This window comes from Bombina bombina, chromosome 9 (assembly GCF_027579735.1).
Source record: "Bombina bombina isolate aBomBom1 chromosome 9, aBomBom1.pri, whole genome shotgun sequence".
NCBI lineage: Eukaryota > Metazoa > Chordata > Amphibia > Anura > Bombinatoridae > Bombina > Bombina bombina.
In genome coordinates, this window is record NC_069507.1 from 264,549,727 (window position 1) to 264,573,305 (window position 23,579).

Sequence of the window (23,579 nt, forward strand, 5' to 3'; positions counted from 1 at the left end):
TCAGTAGTGTATATGTTTTGCTCATTAGGGTCTATGATTTGCTCATTAGGGTATGTGACTTGCTCATTAGTGTATTTGACTTGCTCAGTAGTGTATATGTTTTGCTCATTAGGGTGTATGAATTTCTCTTTAGGGTATGTGACTTGCTCAGTTGTGTATTTGACTTGCTCACATTGATCTTTGTGAGTGTGGTGAGGCAGATTAGAATATCTCTTCACTCACCGCAATCACTCGACCTTAGGAGGTGTGCACTGGACTTGTTGCTCCTGTGCTGACAGCGTGCGTTGGTTCTATGTTAGAAACGTCCCTGATTGCTGCTTCTATGCATTTCGGCTGGGTTTCCAGCCTTTCTCAAGCTGCTGATCTTCATTACTTGATTAGTACCTCTATTTATATGCAAATGTCTCATTTAATAGAGGTATCATTTGATCTAAATTTACTTTAATAATGTTCCTTGCAGTATACAATCTATCTGTACATAAAATCCTTGTAAATTATCCACACTTTGAATATTATGGATATATTAAAATAGAAACATATAAATATAGAAGAGACTAGTGATGGAATAGGAAACAATAAGACATCTGGCTAAATCTCACTCATAAGAGAACCTTAATATAAAATTGTGCAGAGTCATAATCCTAGTAGAATTTAAAATTGATTCCTATAGTGTCAGAAGAAGACATCTATTATTATCTAAGTTTCATTCACAATCTTTATTCACAATCTTCACAATCTTTGTGAGAAAATGTGATTCTCATATTGTGAGTGTATATAAAACCCATATTTTTATGGTATCTTTATAAAGAAACGGTTAGTGGATCCTATAACGGATAAAAAAAAAACTTAAAAAATGGAAAAATGTTATTCTTAATTCATTTCTGTATCAACTATGGCTATATTCTCTAATATTTTTCCATAGGCATCTAAAAAAAAAAAATCTTATTTTTTTAAAAAAAGTTATATTTTTGCAGTAAACCCATAGGTAGAGGCAACATGGTATACACTTAGCAATGTCTTTGGTCATGTTATAAAATATTTGGGGATATATATATAAACTCTTCTTACAATGAGTGTGTTTTGGGGACTCCATATAATAGGAGGAGTTAGAAATAAAAAATAATAATAATAATAAATAAATACATTAAAATTAAAATGAATTATGAAACTATTTTAAAAAAGGGGTTATGCTAAATTCAATATTTAGTCCCTTAGGGTGTAGGGTTTCTAATTCATATATCCATTTAAGTTCTAATTTTAATAGTTCATTTTATACATCTCCTCTTCTCAAATTTACCTTGAGTCTAGCACTTGCAGTGTATCTAAAAAAATTTAGATTACAATTGTGGCATTTTCGAAAAATGTTTAGGGAGCGGGAGATCCTTATTTCTGTCCTCAGAAGCATTTTCTATCGATAAGATATGTTCTCTTACCCTTTCCCTAACGGGTCTAGTCGATTCGCCCACATACTGTTTTCCGCAATTGCACACAATTAAATAAATTATATTTTTATCTGTACATCTTATGACTTCTTTTATTTCATATTCTTTCACTATGTTTGATTGAAATTTTTCGATCAAGCATAATACTAGGATTATGACTCTGCACAAGTTTATATTAAGGTTCTCTTATGAGTGAGATTTAGCCAGATGTCTTATTGTTTTCTATTCCATCACTAGTCTCTTCTATATTTATATGTTTCTATTTTAATATATCCATAATATTCAAAGTCTAGATAATTTACAATGATTTTTTGTACAGATAGATTGTATACTGCAAGGAACATCATTAAAGTGAGTTTAGATCAAATAACCGACACCTGAACCACAATTGATACCTCTATTAAATGAGACATTTGCATAGCAGCAGCAATCAGGGACATTTCTAACACAGAACCAACGCATGCTGTCAGCACAGGAGTAACAAGTTCAGCGCACACTTCCTAAGGTTGAGCAATCGCAGTGAGTGAAGAGATGTTCTAAACGGCCTCACCACACTCACAAAGATCCTGGACGGGGTCAAGAGATGGCTATTGCTCAAGGACGTGCAATAATGCAGCAAGGAATACGGTCTGTAAAAAGAATCATACCCTAAAAGTCCCGGGCAAATAGTAACCAAACAAGTTTGGACCATAACGATCTATAACTCATTAAGAAATTGTGTGTGATTTTTAGGAAGTGCTATTTTCCAACTATATATGTATCATTTATTTTTATCTACAGAAAATAGGGTTTAAATATTGAATTGGATATTGCTGTATTTAATTGTATTTATGTGTATCTATTTGCAGATTTGCTTTTATTTGATTTTTTTTTACAAAGTAAAGACCAATTATTTAAGCCCCAGACGCATGAGTCATTTTTAGAAGTAGAAATAGAGAAAAATTATTTGCTTATACGTACATATATAGGTATTAACCGAGGATCTTTTGACTGTTCCAATCTGAATTAATAGATATTTTAGATCAGAACACCTCTGATAAAGGCATTCTGAGCGCACCTAATCCCATTTTTTGTTTTTAAATGTTTACACAATATTTGAGGTGTTTTATTAATTTATTCCCTTTATATCTATTTTTTCTCAAATACTTACTGTGTAACAGTTTCAACTGTTTCTATATACACTAGTGAGCAAGGCATATGCACTAATGAGCAAGGCATATACACTACTGAGCAAGTCTTAGACCATAATGAGCAAGCCATAGACTCTAATGAGCAAATAATATACACTAATGAGCAAGTCATATACACTACTGATCAAGTCATATACACTACTGAGCAATTCATAGACCTTAATGAGAACATCATAGATACTTATGAGCAAGTCATATACACTAATGAGCAAGTCATATACACTAATGAGCAAGTCATATATGTTATGTTCTGTGTGTAGTCAGGATTAGAACATTCAGTTGTGTGCTGTTACCTTGTGTCTGATGTCTCTTGCACATATCATGAAGACTCTGCAGCAGGAACTTTAGATAACTTTTATTCAGCTACAGCCACATGGCTTATTTACTAGCAGGTTCCATCAGTAAAACTAACATGGCTTCTGATGATGTCACAGAGACCCAGACACACCCAGGGGGTGTGGTGAGCTGAGCTTAAAGCTCCAGCACTTCTAACATATAATTATGAGACAAGGTTAGTGCAAAGATACAGTAAAAGCTGCAGTAATCTTAACATCCCCTTTTTTCTCAAAAAAAAAATAAATATATAAAAAATAAAGAAAAATAAAGAACAGACAGTGGATAATATTGTAACATACAACAAGTAACTAAACCATACACTTGAACTTAGAACAGTTTATCTCTATAGTCTATGTGCACAAGACCTAGGTCGCAGCCTAGATTTTAGTCACAGTTATGTTTTCTGCGATAAGTCCGCCTTTGGATTAGGTCATTCCTTGCTGAATAATCTCTCACTGAATCCTCACATTGCCATCTAGAAGGTGGCCTTCTGTTTCTAGAGGGCCGTAGAGTATTTGGTTCAGGAGAAATTGTCTGTGGAGGAGTACCCAATGGTTGTTGATCACCTGTGATATTTTGTTGTTGGACAGAATCATTCTGAGGTTGATCTGTTTCAGTTGTGTTCATTGCATTTTCATCCTCAGAAGACTCAGGTGGGCACCACACTCCATGCCAGATATCCTCACCATCTGAATCATTTGATATTTGTGTAGCTGGTTGAGATCTATGTCTCATTTGTTCTACATGGCGGGAAACTGTACCACCAGCTTGTAGTTGAACTTTAAACATTCTGTTGCCCATGCCTTGTATTATGACAGCTGGAATCCATTTATTTGGGCCACGGTAGTTTCTAACCCATACTCTGTCATGAAGAACAAATTCTGAAACGCTAGAAGTGTTCAACTCTTGTGTGGGATGTTCTGGTCTAACTTTATCCAGTGGAGTTCTCAGGCGTCTTCCAAACATTAACATTGCAGGTGATAGCCCAGTAGTGGCATGGGGTGTGTTTCGATAGTTAAACAAAAAATTAGAAAGGGAGTTTGGATTAAATTTTGATTTGTGAGAGGCAGCTAAGTGGCGTTTTAAAGTTTGTACAAATCTTTCAGCCTGTCCATTAGAGGCTGGAAAATATGGAGCTGTCTTACAGTGTTTGATGTTATTTGTATCTAGAAATGTTTCAAATTCATGTGATATGAACTGTGGACCATTGTCTGAGACTAAAGTTTGTGGCAGTCCAAATCTTGCAAACATACTGGAAAGAACGACAATGGTTTGTTGTGTTGTAGTACTTGACATTTGAACTACTTCTGGCCACTTGGAATGAGCATCCACAGCCACCAAATACATTAGTCCATCCACTGGCCCTGCAAAATCAACATGGATTCTTGTCCAAGGTTCATTTGGCCATGGCCAAGTTTTTGAGGTGTCCCTGCTGGGATTCCGCTGTGTCTGTGCACATGCATTGCAAGCAGCTACATAAGAAGCAATATTTGTATCCAATTTAGGCCACCAAAAATATTCTCGTGCTCTTTGCTTCATTTTTACTACACCCTGGTGTGAGCTGTGTAGTAACTTTAATGCTAATGTTTGCAGTAAGTTCGGAATTATCACTCGTGACCCCCATAACAGACAGCCTGAGTCATGCACAATTTCCTTCTTTCTTGTAAAATATGGCTGAAGGTCAGAGCGAACTACTTTAGGCCACCCATGTTGAACAAAAGACTTGATTTCCTGTAAGGTAGAATCAGAGCATGTATAAGTAGCAATCACTTTGGAATTTAGATTTACAGGCTGTGGAGGGGTTTCTATGATTTTAGAAGATGTTGTCATGTGATGTACCATTGGTAATCTAGAAAACATATCCACATTCGTATGATCACTGTGGCATCGATATTTAATGGAGTAGTTGTAAGCCGCCAGCTGAAGTGCATAGCGCTGAAGTTGAGCAGCTGTTGTGTTGGAGATACCCTTCTGAGGGTGCAGAATGGACAAAAGTGGTTTATGATCCGTGATCAGAGTAAAAGGTCTGCCATATATATAAATGTGGAATTTCTTTACAGCCCAAATTATTGCTAAAGCTTCACGATCAATCTGGGCATAATTTCTCTCCGATGGAGTTAAAGATCTGGACGCAAAAGACACAGGACGTTCAGACCCATCGGGCATAATGTGTGAAAGTACTGCGCCTAAACCATATGGTGAAGCATCACAGGCTAGTACCAAAGGCTTCTTAAGGTCATAGTGGACAAGGAGTCTTGATTCCAGAAGAAGCTGCTTAGAGCGTTCAAATGCTCGTGTACATAAGTCAGTCCAGGCCCACTGGTTTTTACTATCTAAAAGACGGTGTAGTGGATATAGTAAATGAGCCAAATTTGGTAAAAATCTGTGATAGTAATTGAGCAACCCCAAATAAGAACGTAGCTGAGATACATTAACAGGGGTGGGAGCATGAACCAGCGCTTTCACTTTTTCAGCAGTTGTGTGTAGACCAGTCTTGTCCACTACATGTGCACAATATTCTAAACTCTTGCAGAAGAACTCACACTTTTCCATGTTAACTTTCAGTCCGAATTCCTGTAGGCGTTGTAAAACAGCTTCAACATTGGCTTTATGAGCAGCATCATTTTCACCAGTGATAAGCATGTCATCTAACATACAGTGGGTATGTGGAATACCTGCCAAGATCTCATCCATTATCCGTTGCCACACTGCAGGTGCTGGGACAATGCCAAACACCATCCGCGTATGCTGAAAAAGTCCTTTGTGAGTGTTGATAGTTAACAGGTGTCTGGAGTCTGGATGCACCTCTAATTGTAAGTATGCTTGATGCAAGTAAATTTTTGTAAATTTTTCACCCCCTGCCAGAGAACTAAACAATTCTTCAATCCGTGGTAAAGGATACTGATCCACAAGTAATTGAGGGTTAAGGCCCACTCTGAAATCTCCACAGATGCGAATGTCCCCATTCTTTTCTTCTGTTAAGTGTGATCAGTCCACGGGTCATCATTACTTCTGGGATATTAACTGCTCCCCTACAGGAAGTGCAAGAGGATTCACCCAGCAGAGCTGCTATATAGCTCCTCCCCTCTACGTCACCTCCAGTCATTCTCTTGCACCCAACGACTAGATAGGATGTGTGAGAGGACTATGGTGATATATTTAGTTTTTATATCTTCAATCAAAAGTTTGTTATTTTATAATAGCACCGGAGTGTGTTATTCCTTCTCTGGTAGAATTTGAAGAAGAATCTACCTGAGTTTTTTCTATGATTTTAGCCGGAGTAGTTAAGATCATATTGCTGTTTCTCGGCCATCTGAGGAGAGGTAAACTTCAGATCAGGGGACAGCAGGCAGATTAATCTGCAAAGAGGTATGTAGCAGTTTATTATTTTCTGACATGGAATTGATGAGAAAATCCTGCCATACCGTTATAATGTAAACTCAGCCTTGAATGCAGTAGATGTAGCTGATATCAGGCTGTCATGTATGTATATTTTACACTTCAGTTTTCTGGGGAATGGTACTTCTCTGGTTTTTAGACTGTATACATAGACTTAACCTAATTTGCAGGGACTTGCAATAGGTTTTAAATGACAATTAATTCTTGAGGTAAAACGTTTTTTTGCTGGCATGTAAAAACGTTTTTTTCTCTGAGGTACTGGGTGAAAAAATGTTTTGGGCACTATTTTTCCACTTGGCAATAGTTTTGATTTAAATTAGAGCAGTTCACTGATCCCTCTCACTGTTATGTGTGTGGGGGAGGGGCCATTTTTGGCGCTTTTACTATGCATCAAAAAAACTCAGTCAGAGGTTCATTTTCTTCCTGCATGATCCGGTTCATCTCTACAGAGTTCAGGGATCTCCAAAGCCTTTTTTGAGGGAAGTAATCATTACAGCAGAGCTGTGCTGATTGTATTGACTGTGATAAAAAAAAAAAAAACGTTTATTTGTGTATTTTTTTTCTGCTGCCTGGGTTAGTTATCATTGCTGAGGGGAACAATCCTTTGCTAAAACTGTATATTCTGACAAAGATTGATGCTATAACAATTATTTTAACTGTTATAATTTTTTTCTGTGCTTCTTAAAGGCACAGTTCGTTTTCATATTATTTGTAAATTACTTTGAAAAGTATTTCCAAGTTGCTGTTTATTTGCTAGTGTGTTAAACATGTCTGATTCAGAGGAATATCTCTGTGCTATATGTGTTAATGCCAAAGTGGAGCCCAATAGAAATTTATGTACTAAATGTATTGATGCTACTTTAAAAAACAGTCAATCTGTACAAATTGAACATATTTCACCAAACAACGAGGGGAGAGTTATGCCGACTAACTCGCCTCACGTGTCAGTACCTGCATCTCCCGCTCAGGAGGTGCGTGATATTGTAGCGCCGAGTACATCTGGGCGGCCATTACAAATCACATTACAAGATATGGCTACTGTTATGACTGAAGTTTTGGCTAAACTACCAGAACTAAGAGGTAAACGTGATCACTCTGGGGTGAGAACAGAGTGCGCTGATAATGCAAGGGCCATGTCTGATACTGCGTCACAGTTTGCAGAACGTGAAGACGGAGAGCTTCATTCTGTGGGTGACGGTTCTGATCCAAATAAACTGGACTCAGACATTTCAAATTTTAAATTTAAGCTTGAGAACCTCCGTGTGTTACTAGGGGAGGTATTAGCGGCTCTGAATGATTGTAACACAGTTGCAATCCCAGAGAAAATGTGTAGGTTGGATAAATATTTTGCGGTACCGACGAGTACTGACGTTTTTCCTATACCTAAGAGACTTACTGACATTGTTACTAAGGAGTGGGATAGACCCGGTGTGCCTTTCTCACCCCCTCCTATATTCAGAAAGATGTTTCCAATAGACGCCGCCACACGGGACTTATGGCAAATGGTCCCTAAGGTGGAGGGAGCAGTTTCTACTTTAGCTAAGCGTACCACTATCCCAGTGGAGGATAGCTGTGCTTTTTCAGATCCAATGGATAAAAAATTAGAGGGTTACCTTAAGAAAATGTTTGTTCAACAAGGGTTTATATTGCAACCTCTTGCATGTATTGCGCCTGTCACGGCTGCAGCAGCATTTTGGTTTGAGTCTCTGGAAGAGACACTTCAATCATCCACACTAGATGACATCACACACAAACTTAAATTCCTTAAGTTAGCTAATTCATTTATTTCAGATGCCGTAGTACATTTAACTAAACTTGCGGCTAAAAATTCAGGATTCGCCATTCAGGCACGCAGAGCTCTGTGGCTGAAATCCTGGTCAGCTGATGTTACGTCTAAATCTAAATTGCTTAATATTCCTTTCAAAGGGCAGACCTTATTCGGGCCCGGCTTGAAAGAGATTATTGCTGATATTACAGGAGGTAAAGGTCATGCCCTGCCTCAGGACAAGGCCAAAGCCAAGGCTAGACAGTCCAATTTTCGTTCCTTTCGTAATTTCAAAGCAGGAGCAGCATCAACTTCCTCTGCACCAAAACAGGAAGGAGCTGTTGCTCGCTACAGACAAGGCTGGAAACCTAACCAGTCCTGGAACAGGGGCAAACAGGCCAGAAAACCTGCTGCTGCCCCTAAGACAGCATGAATTGAGGGCCCCCGATCCGGGACCGGATCTAGTGGGGGGCAGACTTTCCCTCTTCGCCCAGGCTTGGGCAAGAGATGTTCAGGATCCCTGGGCGTTAGAGATCATATCTCAGGGATACCTTCTGGACTTCAAATCCTCTCCCCCAAGAGGGAGATTTCATCTGTCAAGGTTGTCAACAAACCTAACAAAGAAGGAAGCGTTTCTACGCTGCGTACAAGATCTTTTATTAATGGGAGTGATCCATCCAGTTCCGCGGTTGGAACAAGGACAAGGGTTTTACTCAAATCTGTTTGTAGTTCCCAAGAAAGAGGGAACCTTCAGGCCAATCTTGGATTTAAAGATCCTAAACAAATTCCTAAGAGTTCCATCGTTCAAGATGGAAACTATTCGAACAATTTTGCCCATGATCCAAGAGGGTCAGTACATGACCACAGTGGATTTAAAGGATGCTTACCTTCACATACCGATTCACAGAAGTCATTACCGGTATCTAAGGTTTGCCTTTTTAGACAGGCATTACCAGTTTGTAGCTCTTCCATTCGGACTGGCTACGGCTCCAAGAATCTTCACAAAGGTTCTGGGCACTCTTCTGGCGGTACTAAGACCGCGAGGAATTTCAGTAGCTCCGTACTTAGACGACATACTGATACAAGCTTCAAGCTTTCAAACTGCCAAATCTCATACAGAGATAGTACTGGCATTTCTAAGGTCGCATGGATGGAAAGTGAACGAAGAGAAAAGTTCTCTCTTTCCACTCACAAGAGTTCCCTTCCTGGGGACTCTGATAGATTCTGTAGAAATGAAGATTTACCTGACAGAGGACAGGTTAACAAAACTTCAAAATGCATGCCGTGTCCTTCATTCCATTCAACACCCGTCAGTAGCTCAATGCATGGAGGTAATCGGACTAATGGTAGCAGCAATGGACATAGTTCCTTTTGCACGCCTACATCTCAGACCACTGCAACTGTGCATGCTAAGTCAGTGGAATGGGGATTACTCAGATTTGTCCCCCACTCTAAATCTGAATCAAGAGACCAGAAATTCTCTTCTATGGTGGCTTTATCGGCCACATCTGTCCAGGGGAATGCCATTCAGCAGGCCAGACTGGTCAATTGTAACAACAGACGCCAGCCTACTAGGTTGGGGCGCTGTCTGGAATTCTCTGAAGGCTCAGGGACTATGGAATCAGGAGGAGAGTCTCCTTCCAATAAACATTCTGGAATTGAGAGCAGTCCTCAATGCTCTTCTGGCTTGGCCCCAGTTAACAACTCGGGGGTTCATCAGGTTCCAGTCGGACAACATCACGACTGTAGCTTATATCAACCATCAGGGAGGGACAAGAAGCTCCCTAGCAATGATGGAAGTATCGAAGATAATTCGCTGGGCAGAGTCTCACTCTTGCCACCTGTCTGCAATCCACATCCCGGGAGTGGAGAACTGGGAGGCGGATTTCTTAAGTCGTCAGACTTTTCATCCGGGGGAGTGGGAACTTCATCCAGAGGTCTTTGCCCAAATACTTCGACGTTGGGGCAAACCAGAGATAGATCTCATGGCGTCTCGACAGAACGCCAAGCTTCCGCGCTACGGGTCCAGATCCAGGGATCCGGGAGCGGTCCTGATAGATGCCTTGACAGCACCATGGACCTTCAGGATGGCTTATGTGTTTCCACCTTTCCCGATTCTTCCTCGATTGATTGCCAGAATCAAGCAGGAGAAAGCATCAGTGATTCTAATAGCGCCTGCATGGCCACGCAGGACTTGGTATGCAGATCTGGTGGACATGTCATTCTGTCCACCTTGGTCGTTACCTCTGAAACAGGACCTTCTGATTCAGGGTCCTTTCAAACATCAAAATCTAACTTCTCTGAAGCTGACTGCTTGGAAATTGAACGCTTGATCTTATCAAAGCGTGGTTTTTCTGAGTCAGTTATTGATACCTTAATACAGGCTAGGAAGCCTGTTACCAGAAAGATTTACCATAAAATATGGCGTAAATACCTATATTGGTGCGAATCCAAAGGTTACTCTTGGAGTAAGGTTAGGATTCCTAGGATATTGTCTTTTCTACAAGAAGGTTTAGAAAAGGGGTTATCCGCTAGTTCCTTAAAGGGACAGATCTCAGCTCTGTCCATTCTGTTACACAAGCGTCTGTCAGAAGTTCCAGACGTTCAGGCCTTTTGTCAGGCTTTGGCCAGGATTAAACCTGTGTTTAAAGCTGTGGCTCCACCATGGAGTTTAAACCTTGTGCTTAACGTTTTACAGGGCGTTCCGTTTGAACCCCTTCATTCCATTGATATAAAGTTGTTATCTTGGAAAGTTCTATTTTTAATGGCTATTTCCTCGGCTCGAAGAGTCTCTGAGTTATCAGCCTTACATTGTGATTCTCCTTATTTGATTTTTCACTCGGATAAGGTAGTTCTGCGTACTAAACCTGGGTTCTTACCTAAGGTAGTCACTAACAGGAATATCAATCAGGAGATTGTTGTTCCATCCTTGTGCCCAAATCCTTCTTCGAGGAAGGAACGTCTTTTGCACAATCTGTATGTAGTTCATGCCCTTAAATTTTATTTACAGGCAACTAAAGATTTTCGACAAACGTCTTCCCTGTTTGTCGTTTACTCTGGTCAGAGGAGAGGTCAAAAAGCTTCTGCTACCTCTCTCTCTTTTTGGCTTCGTAGCATAATTCGTTTAGCTTATGAGACTGCTGGACAGCAGCCTCCTGAAAGAATTACAGCTCATTCCACTAGAGCTGTGGCTTCCACTTGGGCCTTTAAGAATGAGGCCTCTGTTGAACAGATTTGCAAGGCTGCAACTTGGTCTTCGCTTCATACTTTTTCCAAATTTTACAAATTTGACACTTTTGCTTCTTCGGAGGCTATTTTTGGGAGAAAGGTTCTTCAGGCAGTGGTTCCTTCTGTATAAAGAGCCTGCCTATCCCTCCCGTCATCCGTGTACTTTTGCTTTGGTATTGGTATCCCAGAAGTAATGATGACCCGTGGACTGATCACACTTAACAGAAGAAAACATAATTTATGCTTACCTGATAAATTCCTTTCTTCTGTAGTGTGATCAGTCCACGGCCCGCCCTGTTTTTTAAGGCAGGTAAATATTTTTTAAATTATACTCCAGTCACCACTACACCCTTGGCTTCTCCTTTCTCGTTAGTCCTTGGTCGAATGACTGGAGGTGACGTAGAGGGGAGGAGCTATATAGCAGCTCTGCTGGGTGAATCCTCTTGCACTTCCTGTAGGGGAGCAGTTAATATCCCAGAAGTAATGATGACCCGTGGACTGATCACACTACAGAAGAAAGGAATTTATCAGGTAAGCATAAATTATGTTTTTTCTGACAGGAACTATTGGGGAAGCCCATTCACTGCTAAACACTGGAACAATAATCCACTGATTTCGTAGTCTTTCTAGTTCTGCTTCAATTTTAGGTTTAAGTGCAAATGGTACAACTCTTGGTTTACAAAATTTTGGAATAGCTTTTTCTTTTAGGTGAAGCTGAATCTGCTTGTCTTTCACTAAACCTAGGTTCCCATCAAATAAAGTCTTATATTTGTGCTTAGTGAATTAATCCAAGAAGAATTTGAATTCCCACTTTGGTCCAGCAGTTTGTTAAGCGGTAACTGTTGTGGTAACTTTGGCATGCCCAATGCTTGGATCCAGGATCTACCAAACAAAGGTGGTCCTCCTTTAGGTAAAATGTAGAGGTGTAGCTTTTTAGTTATACCATTAAATGTCACTGTAGGTGATACACACCCAATAGGCTTTATTATTTCATTTGAATATGTTTGCATGGTGACAGCTGTTGGAACAATTGGTTGCCTTAGTCCCAGGCGGTTCCAATCAGCAGCTGTGATAACAGAGACTGCTGCTCCTGTATCAACTTCCATAATGAGAGGTCTACCATCTATATTCACCTTTGCTTGCAGTTCTGGAATTTTATTCTCAAGGCTGTAGATCTGTAATGTGTATAATGGTTTGTCTTCCTCTGAATCAGTGTGTGGTGTATCTACTTGCACATGAAAAGCTGCACTTGACTTGCTGACTTTCTTACTTTTATCTCTGTCTAAGGAACTTCTGCACACTCTCTTTGTATGGCCAATCTTCCCACACCCATAGCAGGTGCTGTTCCTAAACCTGCAGGCATTTGCTGTGTGATTTGTGTCACCACATCTGTAACAGGCTGTCTGTGACCCTTGTCTAGCTGGATACTGTTTATTAAGGTGCATACTTGTATGAAAAACATCTATTTCCTTATCACAAACTGCCTGTGCTGGGGTCTGGAGCATTTGTGCATCTTTAGTAGCAAGTTCCATGACTGTAGCTATCTCTATAGCACGCTTTAGTGTTAAATCATCCTCTGCTAATAGTCTCTTTTGTACTGTACAGTCCATGAGTCCAATAACAAACATATCACGTAAAGCAGTGTTTAAATAATCCCCAAATCTGCAGCTACTTGCAAGTTTCTTTAAACTGATCACATAAGTTTTAATGTCCTCATGCTGCAATTGCTTGCATGTGTAAAACTTAAAGCGTTCTGATATCTCCAGAGGCTTAGGTAGGTAGTGGTCAGATAACAGGCAGATCAGGTCTGCCAGAGGTTTAGCATTAGGTTTATCTGGTGAGAGAATGTCCCTTAATGTAGTGTAAGCTGCTGAGCCTATAGTTGTCAGAAACACAGCCACTTGCTTATCAGCAACTATGTTATTTGCTGTACAATATAGCTCAAACTGTTCAACCCATGTGTCCCATCTGTCTGTGTCTGCTGCAAACACAGGTAAGGTGCCAATAAGTGCCATTATAGGGTCAGACCACAGATCCTCGTCGCCAGCTGTTATGTTCTGTGTGTAGTCAGGATTAGAACATTCAGTTGTGTGCTGTTACCTTGTGTCTGATGTCTCTTGCACATATCATGAAGACTCTGCAGCAGGAACTTTAGATAACTTTTATTCAGCTACAGCCACATGGCTTATTTACTAGCAGGTTCCATCAGTAAAACTAACATGGCTTCTGATGATGTCACAGAGACCCAGACACACCCAGGGGGTGTGGTGAGCTGAGCTTAAAGCTGCAGCACTTCTAACATATAATTATGAGACAAGGTTAGTGCAAAGATACAGTAAAAGCTGCAGTAATCTTAACAATATACACTAATGAGCAAGTTATAGATCCTAATGATCAAGTCATAGACCCTAATGAGCAAGTCATAGACTCTAATGAGCAAGTCATAGACCATTATGAGGAATTTATAGACTCTAATGAGCAAGTCATAGACTCTAATGAGCAAGTCATATACACTACTGATCAAGTCATAGACCCTAATGAGCAAGTCATAGATCTTAATGAGCAAGTCATATAAACTAATGAGCAAGTCATATACACTACTGACCAAGTCATATGCACTACTGAGCATGTCATAGACCCTAATGAGCAAATCATAGATCTTAATGAGCAAGTCATATAAACTAATGAGCAAGTCATATACACTACTGAGCAAGTCATAGACCCTAATGAGCTAGTCATAGACCCAAATGATCAAGTCATAGACCCTAATGATCAAGTTATAGACCCTAATGAGCAAGTCATAGAGCCTAATGACCAAGTTGTAGACTCTAATGAGCAAGTCATAAACTTTAATGAGCAAGTCATATACACTATTGAGTAAGTCACAGACCCGAATGATCAAGTCATAGACTCTAATGAGCAAGTCATAGACCCTAATGAGCAAGTCACATACACCAATGAGCAAGTCATAGACCCTAATGACCAAGTCATAGACTCTAATGAGCAAATCATAGACCCTAATAAGCAAAACATATACACTACTGAGCAAGACATAGGTCCTAATGAGCAAAGCATATACACTTCTGAGCAAGTCATAGACCCTAATGATCAAGTATTAGATCCTAATGATCAAGTCATAGACCCTAATGAGCAAGTCATATACACTACTGAGCAAGTCACAGACCCTAATAATTAAGTAATAGCATTTAAAGAGGAGGGCATATAATGTAGTGAGAAAAACAGATACCCTAATGAGCAAGTCACAGACCCTAATGAGCAAGTCATAGACCCTGATAAGCAAGTCATAGACCCTAATGAGCAAGTCATATACACTACTGAGCAAGTCATATACACTACTGAGCAAGTCATAGACCCTAATGAGCACATCATATACACTACTGAGCAAGTTATAGACCCTAATGAGCAAGTCATAGACCCTAATGAGCAAAACATACACTACTGAGCAAGTCATAGACCCTAATGAGCAAGTCATATACACTACTGAGCAAGTCATAGACCCTAATGAGCAAGTAATATACACTACTGAGCAAGTCATAGACCCTAATGAGCAAGTCATATACACTAATGAGCAAGTAATATACACTACTGACCAAGTCATATGCACTACTGAGCATGTCATAGACCCTAATGAACAAATCATAGATCCCAATGAGCAAGTCATATAAACTAATGAGCAAGTCATATTCACTACTGAGCAAGTCATAGACTCTAATGAGCAAGTGATATACCCGAATGATCAAGTCATAGACCCTAATGATCAAGTTATAGACCCTAATTAACAAGTCATAGACCCTAATGATCAAGTCATAGACCCTAATGATCAAGTCATAGACTCTAATGAGCAAGTCATAGACTTTAATGAGCAAGTCATATACACTACTGAGCAAGTCATATACCCTAATGAGCAAGTCATATACACTACTGAGCAAGTCATATACCCTAATGAGCAAGTCATATACACTACTGAGTAAGTCACAGACCCTAATGATCAAGTCATAGACTCTAATGAGCAAGTCAGATACACTAATGAGCAAGTCATATACACAACTGAGCACGTAATAGACCCTAATGAGCAAGTCATAGACCCTATAGACCAAGTAATAGACTCTAATGAGCAAATCATAGACCCTAATGAGGAAAACATATACACTGCTGAGCAAGTCATAGACCCTAATGATCAAGTCATAGACCCTAATGATCAAGTCATAGACCCTAATGATCAAGTCATAGACCCTAATGAGCAATTCATATACACTACTGAGCAAGTCACAGACCCTAATAAGGAAGTCATAGCATTTAAAGAGGAGGGCATAGAATGTAGTGAGTAAAATAGATACTCTAATGAGCAACTCACATACCCTAATGAGCAAGTCACATACTTAATGAGCAAGTCATAGACCCTAATAAGCAAGTCATAGACCCTAATGAGCAAAACATATACACTACTGAGCAAGTCATATACACTACTGAGCAAGTCATATACACTACTGAGCAAGTCATAGACCCTAATGAGCAAGTCATAGAACCTATGAAGCAAATCATATACACTACTGAGCAATTCATAGACCCTAATGAGCAAAACATAGACCATACTGAGCAAGTCATAGACCCTAATGAGCAAGTCATAGACCCTAATGAGCAAATCATAAACCCTAATAAGCAAGTCATTTAAATTACTGAGCAAGTCATATACACTACTGAGCAAGTCATAGACCCTAATGAGCAAAACATATACACTATTGAGCAAGTCATAGACCCTAATGAGCAAGTCATAGACCCTAATGAGCAATTCACATACACTACTGAGCAAGTCACAGACCCTAATAAGGAAGTCATAGCATTTAAAGAGGAGGGCATAGAATGTAGTGAGTAAAATAGATACTCTAATGAGCAACTCACATACCCTAATGAGCAAGTCACATACTTAATGAGCAAGTCATAGACCCTAATAAGCAAGTCATAGACCCTAATGAGCAAAACATATACACTACTGAGCAAGTCATATACACTACTGAGCAAGTCACATACACTACTGAGTAAGCCATAGATTCTAATGAGCAAGTCATAGACTCTACTGAGCAAGTCATAAACCCCAATGATCAAGTCATAGACCTTAATGAGCAAAACATATACACTACTGAGCAAGGCATAGACCCTAATGAGCTAGTCAAAGACCCTAATGAGCAATGGCATATAAACTACTGAGCAAGTCATATACACTACTGAGCAAGTTATAGTCCCTAAAGGGCAAGGCATATACACTACTGAGCAAGTCATATACGCTACTGAGCAAGGAATAGACCATAATGAGCAAGACATATACACTACTGAGCAAGTCATATACACTACTGAGCAAGTCATAGACCATAATGAGCAAGGCATATACACTACTGAGCAAGTCATATATACTATTGAGCAAGTCATATACACTACTGAGCAAGTTATAGACCCAAATGAGCAAGGCATATACACTTCTGAGCAAGGCATATACACTACTGAGCAAGTCATAGACCATAATGAACAAGACATATACACTACTGAGCAAGTCATATACACTACTGAGCAAGTCATATGCACTACTGAGCAAGTCATAGACCCTAATAAGCAAGGTATAGACCCTAACGAGCAAGTCATAGACCCCAATGAGCAAGTCATATACACCACTGAGCAAGTCTTAGACCCTAATAAGCAAGTCATAGACCCTAATGAGCAAGTCATATACACTACTGAGCAAGTCATATACACTACTGAGCAAGTAATAGACCCTAATGAGCAAGTCATACACACTACTGAGTAAGTCATAAATCCTAATGAGCAAGTCAAAGACCCTAATGAGCAAGTCATATACACTACTGAATAAGTCATATACACTACTGAGCAAGTATTAGGCCCTAATGAGCAAGACATAGACCCTAATGAGCAAGTCATATACACTACTGAGTAAGTCATAGACCCTAATGAGTAAGTCATAGGCCCTAATGAGCAAGACATAGACCCTAATGAGCAAGTCATATAAACTACTGAGCAAGCCATAGATTCTAATGAGGAAGCCATAGATTCTACTGAGTAAGTCATAGACTCTAATGATCAAGTCATAGACCCTAATGAGCAAAACATATACACTACTGAGCAAGTCATAGACCCTAATGAGCAAGGCATAGACCCTAATAAGCAAGGCATATACCCTAATGAGCTAGTCAAAGACCCTAATGAGCAATGGCATATAAACTACTGAGCAAGGCATATACACTACTGAGCAAGTCATATACACTACTGAGCAAGTCATATACACAACTGAGCAAGTCATAGACTCTAATGAGCAAGTCATAGACCCTAATGAGCAAGTCATATACACTACTGAGCAAGTCACAGACCCTAATAAGGAAGTCATAGCAATTAAAGAGGATGGCATAAAATGTAGTTAGAAAAATAGATATGCTAAGGAGAAAGCCAAAGACCCCAATGAGCAAGTCATATACACTACTGAGCAAGTCATATACACTACTGAGCAAGTCATAGACCATAATGAGCAAGACATATACACTACTGAGCAAGTCATATACACTACTAAGCAAGTCATAGACCATAATGAGCAAGGCATATACACTACTGAGCAAGTCATATACACTATTGAGCAAATCATATACACTACTGAGCAAGTTATAGACCCAAATGAGCAAGGCATATACACTACTTAGCAAGTCATAGACCATAATGAGCAAGACATGTACACTACTGAGCAAGTCATATACAGTACTGAGCAAGTTATAGACCCTAAAGAGCAAGGCATATACACTACTGTGCAAGTCATATACACTACTGAGCAAGTCATAGACCATAATGAGCAAGACATATACACTACTGAGCAAGTCATATACACTACTGAGCAAGTCATAGACCATAATGAGCAAGTCATATACACTACTGAGCAAGTCATATACACCATTGAGCAAGTCATATACACTACTGAGCAAGTTATAGACCCAAATGAGCAAGGCATATACACTACTTAGCAAGTCATAGACCATAATGAGCAAGACATGTACACTACATAGCAATTCATATACACTACTGAGCAAGTCATATGCACTACTGAGCAAGTCATAGACCCTAATAAGCAAGGTATAGACCCTAATGAGCAAGTTATAGACCCCAATGAGCAGGTCATATACACCACTGAGCAAGTCTTAGACCCTAATGAGCAAGTCATAGACCCTAATAAGCAAAAAATATACACTACTGAGCAAGTCATAGACTCTAATAAGCAAGTCATAGACCCTAATGATCAAGTCATAGACCCTAATGATCAAGTCATAGACTCTAATGAGCAAGTCATTGACCTTAATTAGCAAGTCATAGACTCTAATGAGCAAAACATAAACCCAAAATGATCAAGTCATATACTCTAATGAGCAAGTCATAGACCCTAATGAGCAAGTCATATACACAACTGAGCAAGTCATAGACTGTAATGAGCAAGTCATAGACCCTAATGAGCAAGTCATATACACTACTGAGCAAGTCACAGACCCTAATAAGGAAGTCATAGCAATTAAAGAGGATGGCATAAAATGTAGTAAGAAAATTAGATATGCTAAGGAGAAAGCCAAAGACCCTAATGAGCAAGTCATATACACTACTGAGCAAGTCATATACACTACTGAGCAAGTCAAAGACCATTTTGAGCAAGTCATAGACTCTAATGAGCAAGGCATTTACACTACTGGGCAAGTCATAGACCCTAATGTGCAAGTCATATACACTACTGTACAAGGCATAGACCCCAATGAGCAAGGCATATACCCTAATGAGCAAGTCTTATACACTACTAAGTCACAGACCCTAATAAGCAAGTCTTAGACCCTAATGAGCAAGTCATATACACTACTGAGCAAGCCATAGACCCAAATGAGCAAGTCATATACACTACTGAGCAAGTCATATACACAACTGCAAGTCATAGACACTAATGAGCAAGTCATAGACCCTATAGACCAAGTAAAAGACTCTAAGGAGCAAATCATAGACCCTAATGAGCAAAACATATACACTACTAAGCAAGTCACAGATTCTAATGAGCAAAACATATAAACTTATGAGCAAGTCATAGACCCTAATGATCAATCATAGACCCTAATGAGCAATTCATATACACTACTGAGCAAGTCACAGACCCTAATAAGGAAGTCATAGCATTTAAAGAGGAGGGCATAGAATGTAGTGAGAAAAATAGATACCCTAAAGAGCAAGTCACATACCCTAATTAGCAAGTCATAGACTCTATTAAGCAAGTCATAGACCCTAATGAGCAAGTCATAGACCCTATTGAGCAAATCATATACACTACTGAGCAAGTCATAGACCCTAATGAGCAAAACATATACACTACTGAGCAAGTTATATACACTACTGAGCAAGTCATAGACCCCAATGAAGAAGTCAAAGACCCTAATGAGCAAGTTATATACACTACTGAGCAAGTATTAGGCCCCAATGAGCAAGAAATAGACCCTAATGAGCTAGTCATATACACTACTGAGTAAGTCATAGACCCTAATGAGTAAGTCATATACACTACTGATCAAGTAATAGGTCCTAATGATCAAGACATAGACTCTAATGAGCAAGTCATATACACTACTTAGTAAGTCATAGACCCTAATAAGCAAGTCATATACACTACTGAGTAAGTCATAGACCCCAATGAGCTAGTCATATACACTACTGAGCAAGCCATAGATTCTAATGAGCAAGTCATTGACTCTAATGAGCAAGTCATAGACCCTAATGAGCAAGTCATATACAGTACTGAGCAAGTCATAGACCCAAATGAGCAAGTCATGTACCCTAATTAGCAAGGCATAGACCCTAATGAGCTAGTCAAAGACCCTAATGAGCCATGGCATATAAACTACTACTGAGCAAGTTATATACACTACTGAGCAAGTCATAGACCATAATGAGCAAGACATATACACTACTGAGCAAGTCATATACACTACTGAGCAAGTCATAGACCATAATGAGCAAGGCATATACACTACTGAGCAAATCATGTACACTACTGAGCAAGTCATATACACTACTGAGCAAATCATAGACTCTAAGAGCAAGGCATATACACTACTGAGCAAGTTATAGACCCTAATGAGCAAGGCATATACAGTACACCCTACTGAGCATATACATACATATACACTACTGAGCAAGTCATATACACTACTGAGCAAGTCATAGACCATAATGAGCAGGGCATATACACTACTGAGCAAGTCATGTACACTACTGAGCAAGTCATATACACTACTGAGCAAATCATAGACTCTAATGAGCAAGTCATATACACTACTAAGCAAGTCATAGACCATAATGAACAAGACATATACACTACTGAGTAAGTCATATACACTACTGAGCAAGTCATAGATCCTAATGAGCAAGTCAAATACCCTAATGAACAAGTCATATACACTACTGAGCAAGTCATAGACCCATAATGGGCAAGTCATATACACTATTGAGCAAGTCATATACACTACTGAGCAAGTCATATACACTACTAAGCAAGTCACAGACCTTTAATGGGCAAGTAATATACACTATTAAGCAAGTCATATACACTACTGAGCAAGTCATATACACTACTGATCAAGTCATAGACCCATAATTGGCAAGTCATATACACTACTGAGCAAGTCACAGACCCCAATAAGCAAGTCATATACACTAATGAGCAAGTCATAGACCCTAATGAGCAAGTCATATACACTACTGAGCAAGTCATAAAACCTATTGTGCAAGTCATATACACTACTGAGCAAGTCATATACACTACTGAACAAATCATATACACTACTGAGCAATTCATTAACCCTAATGAGCAAGTCATATACACTACTGAGCAAGTCATTGACCCTAATGAGCAAGTCATATACACTACTTAGCAAGTCATAGACCCTAATGAGCAAGTCATATACACTTCTGAGCAAGTCATGGACCCTTATGAGCAAGGCATATAATCTATTGAGCAAGTTATATACCCTAATTAGCAAGTCATATATACTACTGAACAAGCCATAGATCCTAATGAGCAAGTCACAGACTCTAATGAACAAGTCATATACATTACTGAGCAAGTCATATACACTACTGAGCAAGTCATAGACCCTAATTAGCAAGTCATATACACTACTGAACAAGTCATAGACCCTAATGAGCAAAACATATACACTACTGAGCAAGTCATTCACACTAATGAGCAAAACATATACACTACTGAGCAAGTCATAGACCCTAATGAGCAAGTCATAGACCCTAATGAGCAAATCATAAACCCTAATGAGCAAGTCATATACACTACTGAGCAAGTCATAGACCCTGATGAGGAAGTCAAAGACCCTAATGAGCAAATTATATACACTACTGAGCAAGTATTAGGCCCCAATGAGCAAGACATAGACCTTAATGAGCAATTCATATACACTACTGAGTAAGTCATAGACCCTAATGAGTAAGTCATATACACTACTGAGCAAGTAATAGGCCCTAATGAGCAAGACATAGACCCTAATGAGCAAGTCATATACACTACTGAGTAAGTCATGGACCCTAATGAGCAAGTCATATACACTACTGAGTAAGTCATAGACCCTAATGAGCGAGTCATATACACTACTGAGCAAGCCATAGATTCAAATGAGCAAGCCATAGACTCTAATGAGCAATTCATAGACGCTAATGAGCAAGTCATATACACTACTGAGCAAGTCATAGACCCTAATGAGCAAGTCATATACCCTAATTTGCAAGGAATAGACCCTAATGAGCTAGTCAAAAACCCTTATGAGCCGTGGCTTTTAAACTACTACTGAGCAAGTCATATATACTACTGAGCAAGTCATATACACTACTGAGCAAGTTATAGACCCTAATGAGCAAGGCATATACACTACTGAGCAAGTCATATACACTACTGAGCAAGTCATAGACCATAATTAGCAAGTCATATACACTACTGAGCAAGTTATAGACCCTAATAAGCAAGTCTTATACACTACTAAGCAAGTCATAGACCCTAATAATCAAAACATATACACTACTGAGCAAGTCCTAGACCCTAATGAGCAAGTATAGACCCTTATGAGCTAGTCAAAGACCCTAATGAGCAATGGCATATACATTACTGAGCAAGTCATATACACTATTGAGCAAGGCATATACACTACTGAGCAACTACTGAGCAAGTCATAGACTCTAATGAGCAAATCATAGATCCTAATGAACAAGTCATATACACTAATGAGCAAGTCATATACACTACTGAGCAAGCCATAGACCCATAATGGGCAAGTCATATACACTACTGAGCAAGTCATATACACTAATGAGCAAGACATATACACTACTTAGCAAGTCATATACACTAATGAGCAAGACATATACACTACTGGACAAGTCGTAGACCCTAATGAGCAAGTCATATACACTACTGAGCAAGCCATAGACCCTAATGAGCAAGTCATATACACTACTGAACAAGTCATATACACTACTGAGCAAGTCCTATACACTACTGAACAAGTCATATACACTGCTGAACAAGTCTTAGACCCTAATGAGCAAGTCATATACACTACTGAGCAAGCCATAGACCCTAATGAGCAAGTCATATACACTACTGAACAAGTCATATACACTACTGAACAAGTCATATACACTACTGAGCAAGTCATAGACCCTTATGAGCAAGTCATATACACTACTGAGCAAGTCATAGACCCTAATAAGGACGACATAGCATTTAAAGAGGAGAGCACAGACTTTAGTGAGAAAAATAGATACCCTAATGAGCAAGGCATAGACAGTGTAAAAAAATCTGCATGTCTCAGGAATGTGCAATGTTTGACATGGGAGCACCCTGTAGAGACAAGAACTCTACAGATGAAGTGATTACAAAACCAAATGCAATATTGTTAGTGCAGTTTATAATAGCTTTGCATTATTTTTATGTCTATCTATTTAACATACAAGTCATGTAGGGATGAAAAACGTAGACAATACGTGAAATCTGGTTAACGGCCGTCGTACTACGGAATAATCATTAACACTGTGAGACCTATTTTACTTAATAGAGAGCGCACAATATTATTTGTCCGATCCATATTACCAAATAAACTGGAGTCTACAATGTAAATTAAG

At 39.3% G+C, this 23,579-nt stretch overlaps 1 protein-coding gene across 1 annotated transcript in view; it reads left to right on the forward strand.

The window, feature by feature from the left end:
- Positions 1–23,579, forward strand: part of LOC128640569 (killer cell lectin-like receptor subfamily E member 1) — a 102,141-nt gene that overhangs the window by 64,225 nt on the left and 14,337 nt on the right. The window lies entirely within an intron of this gene.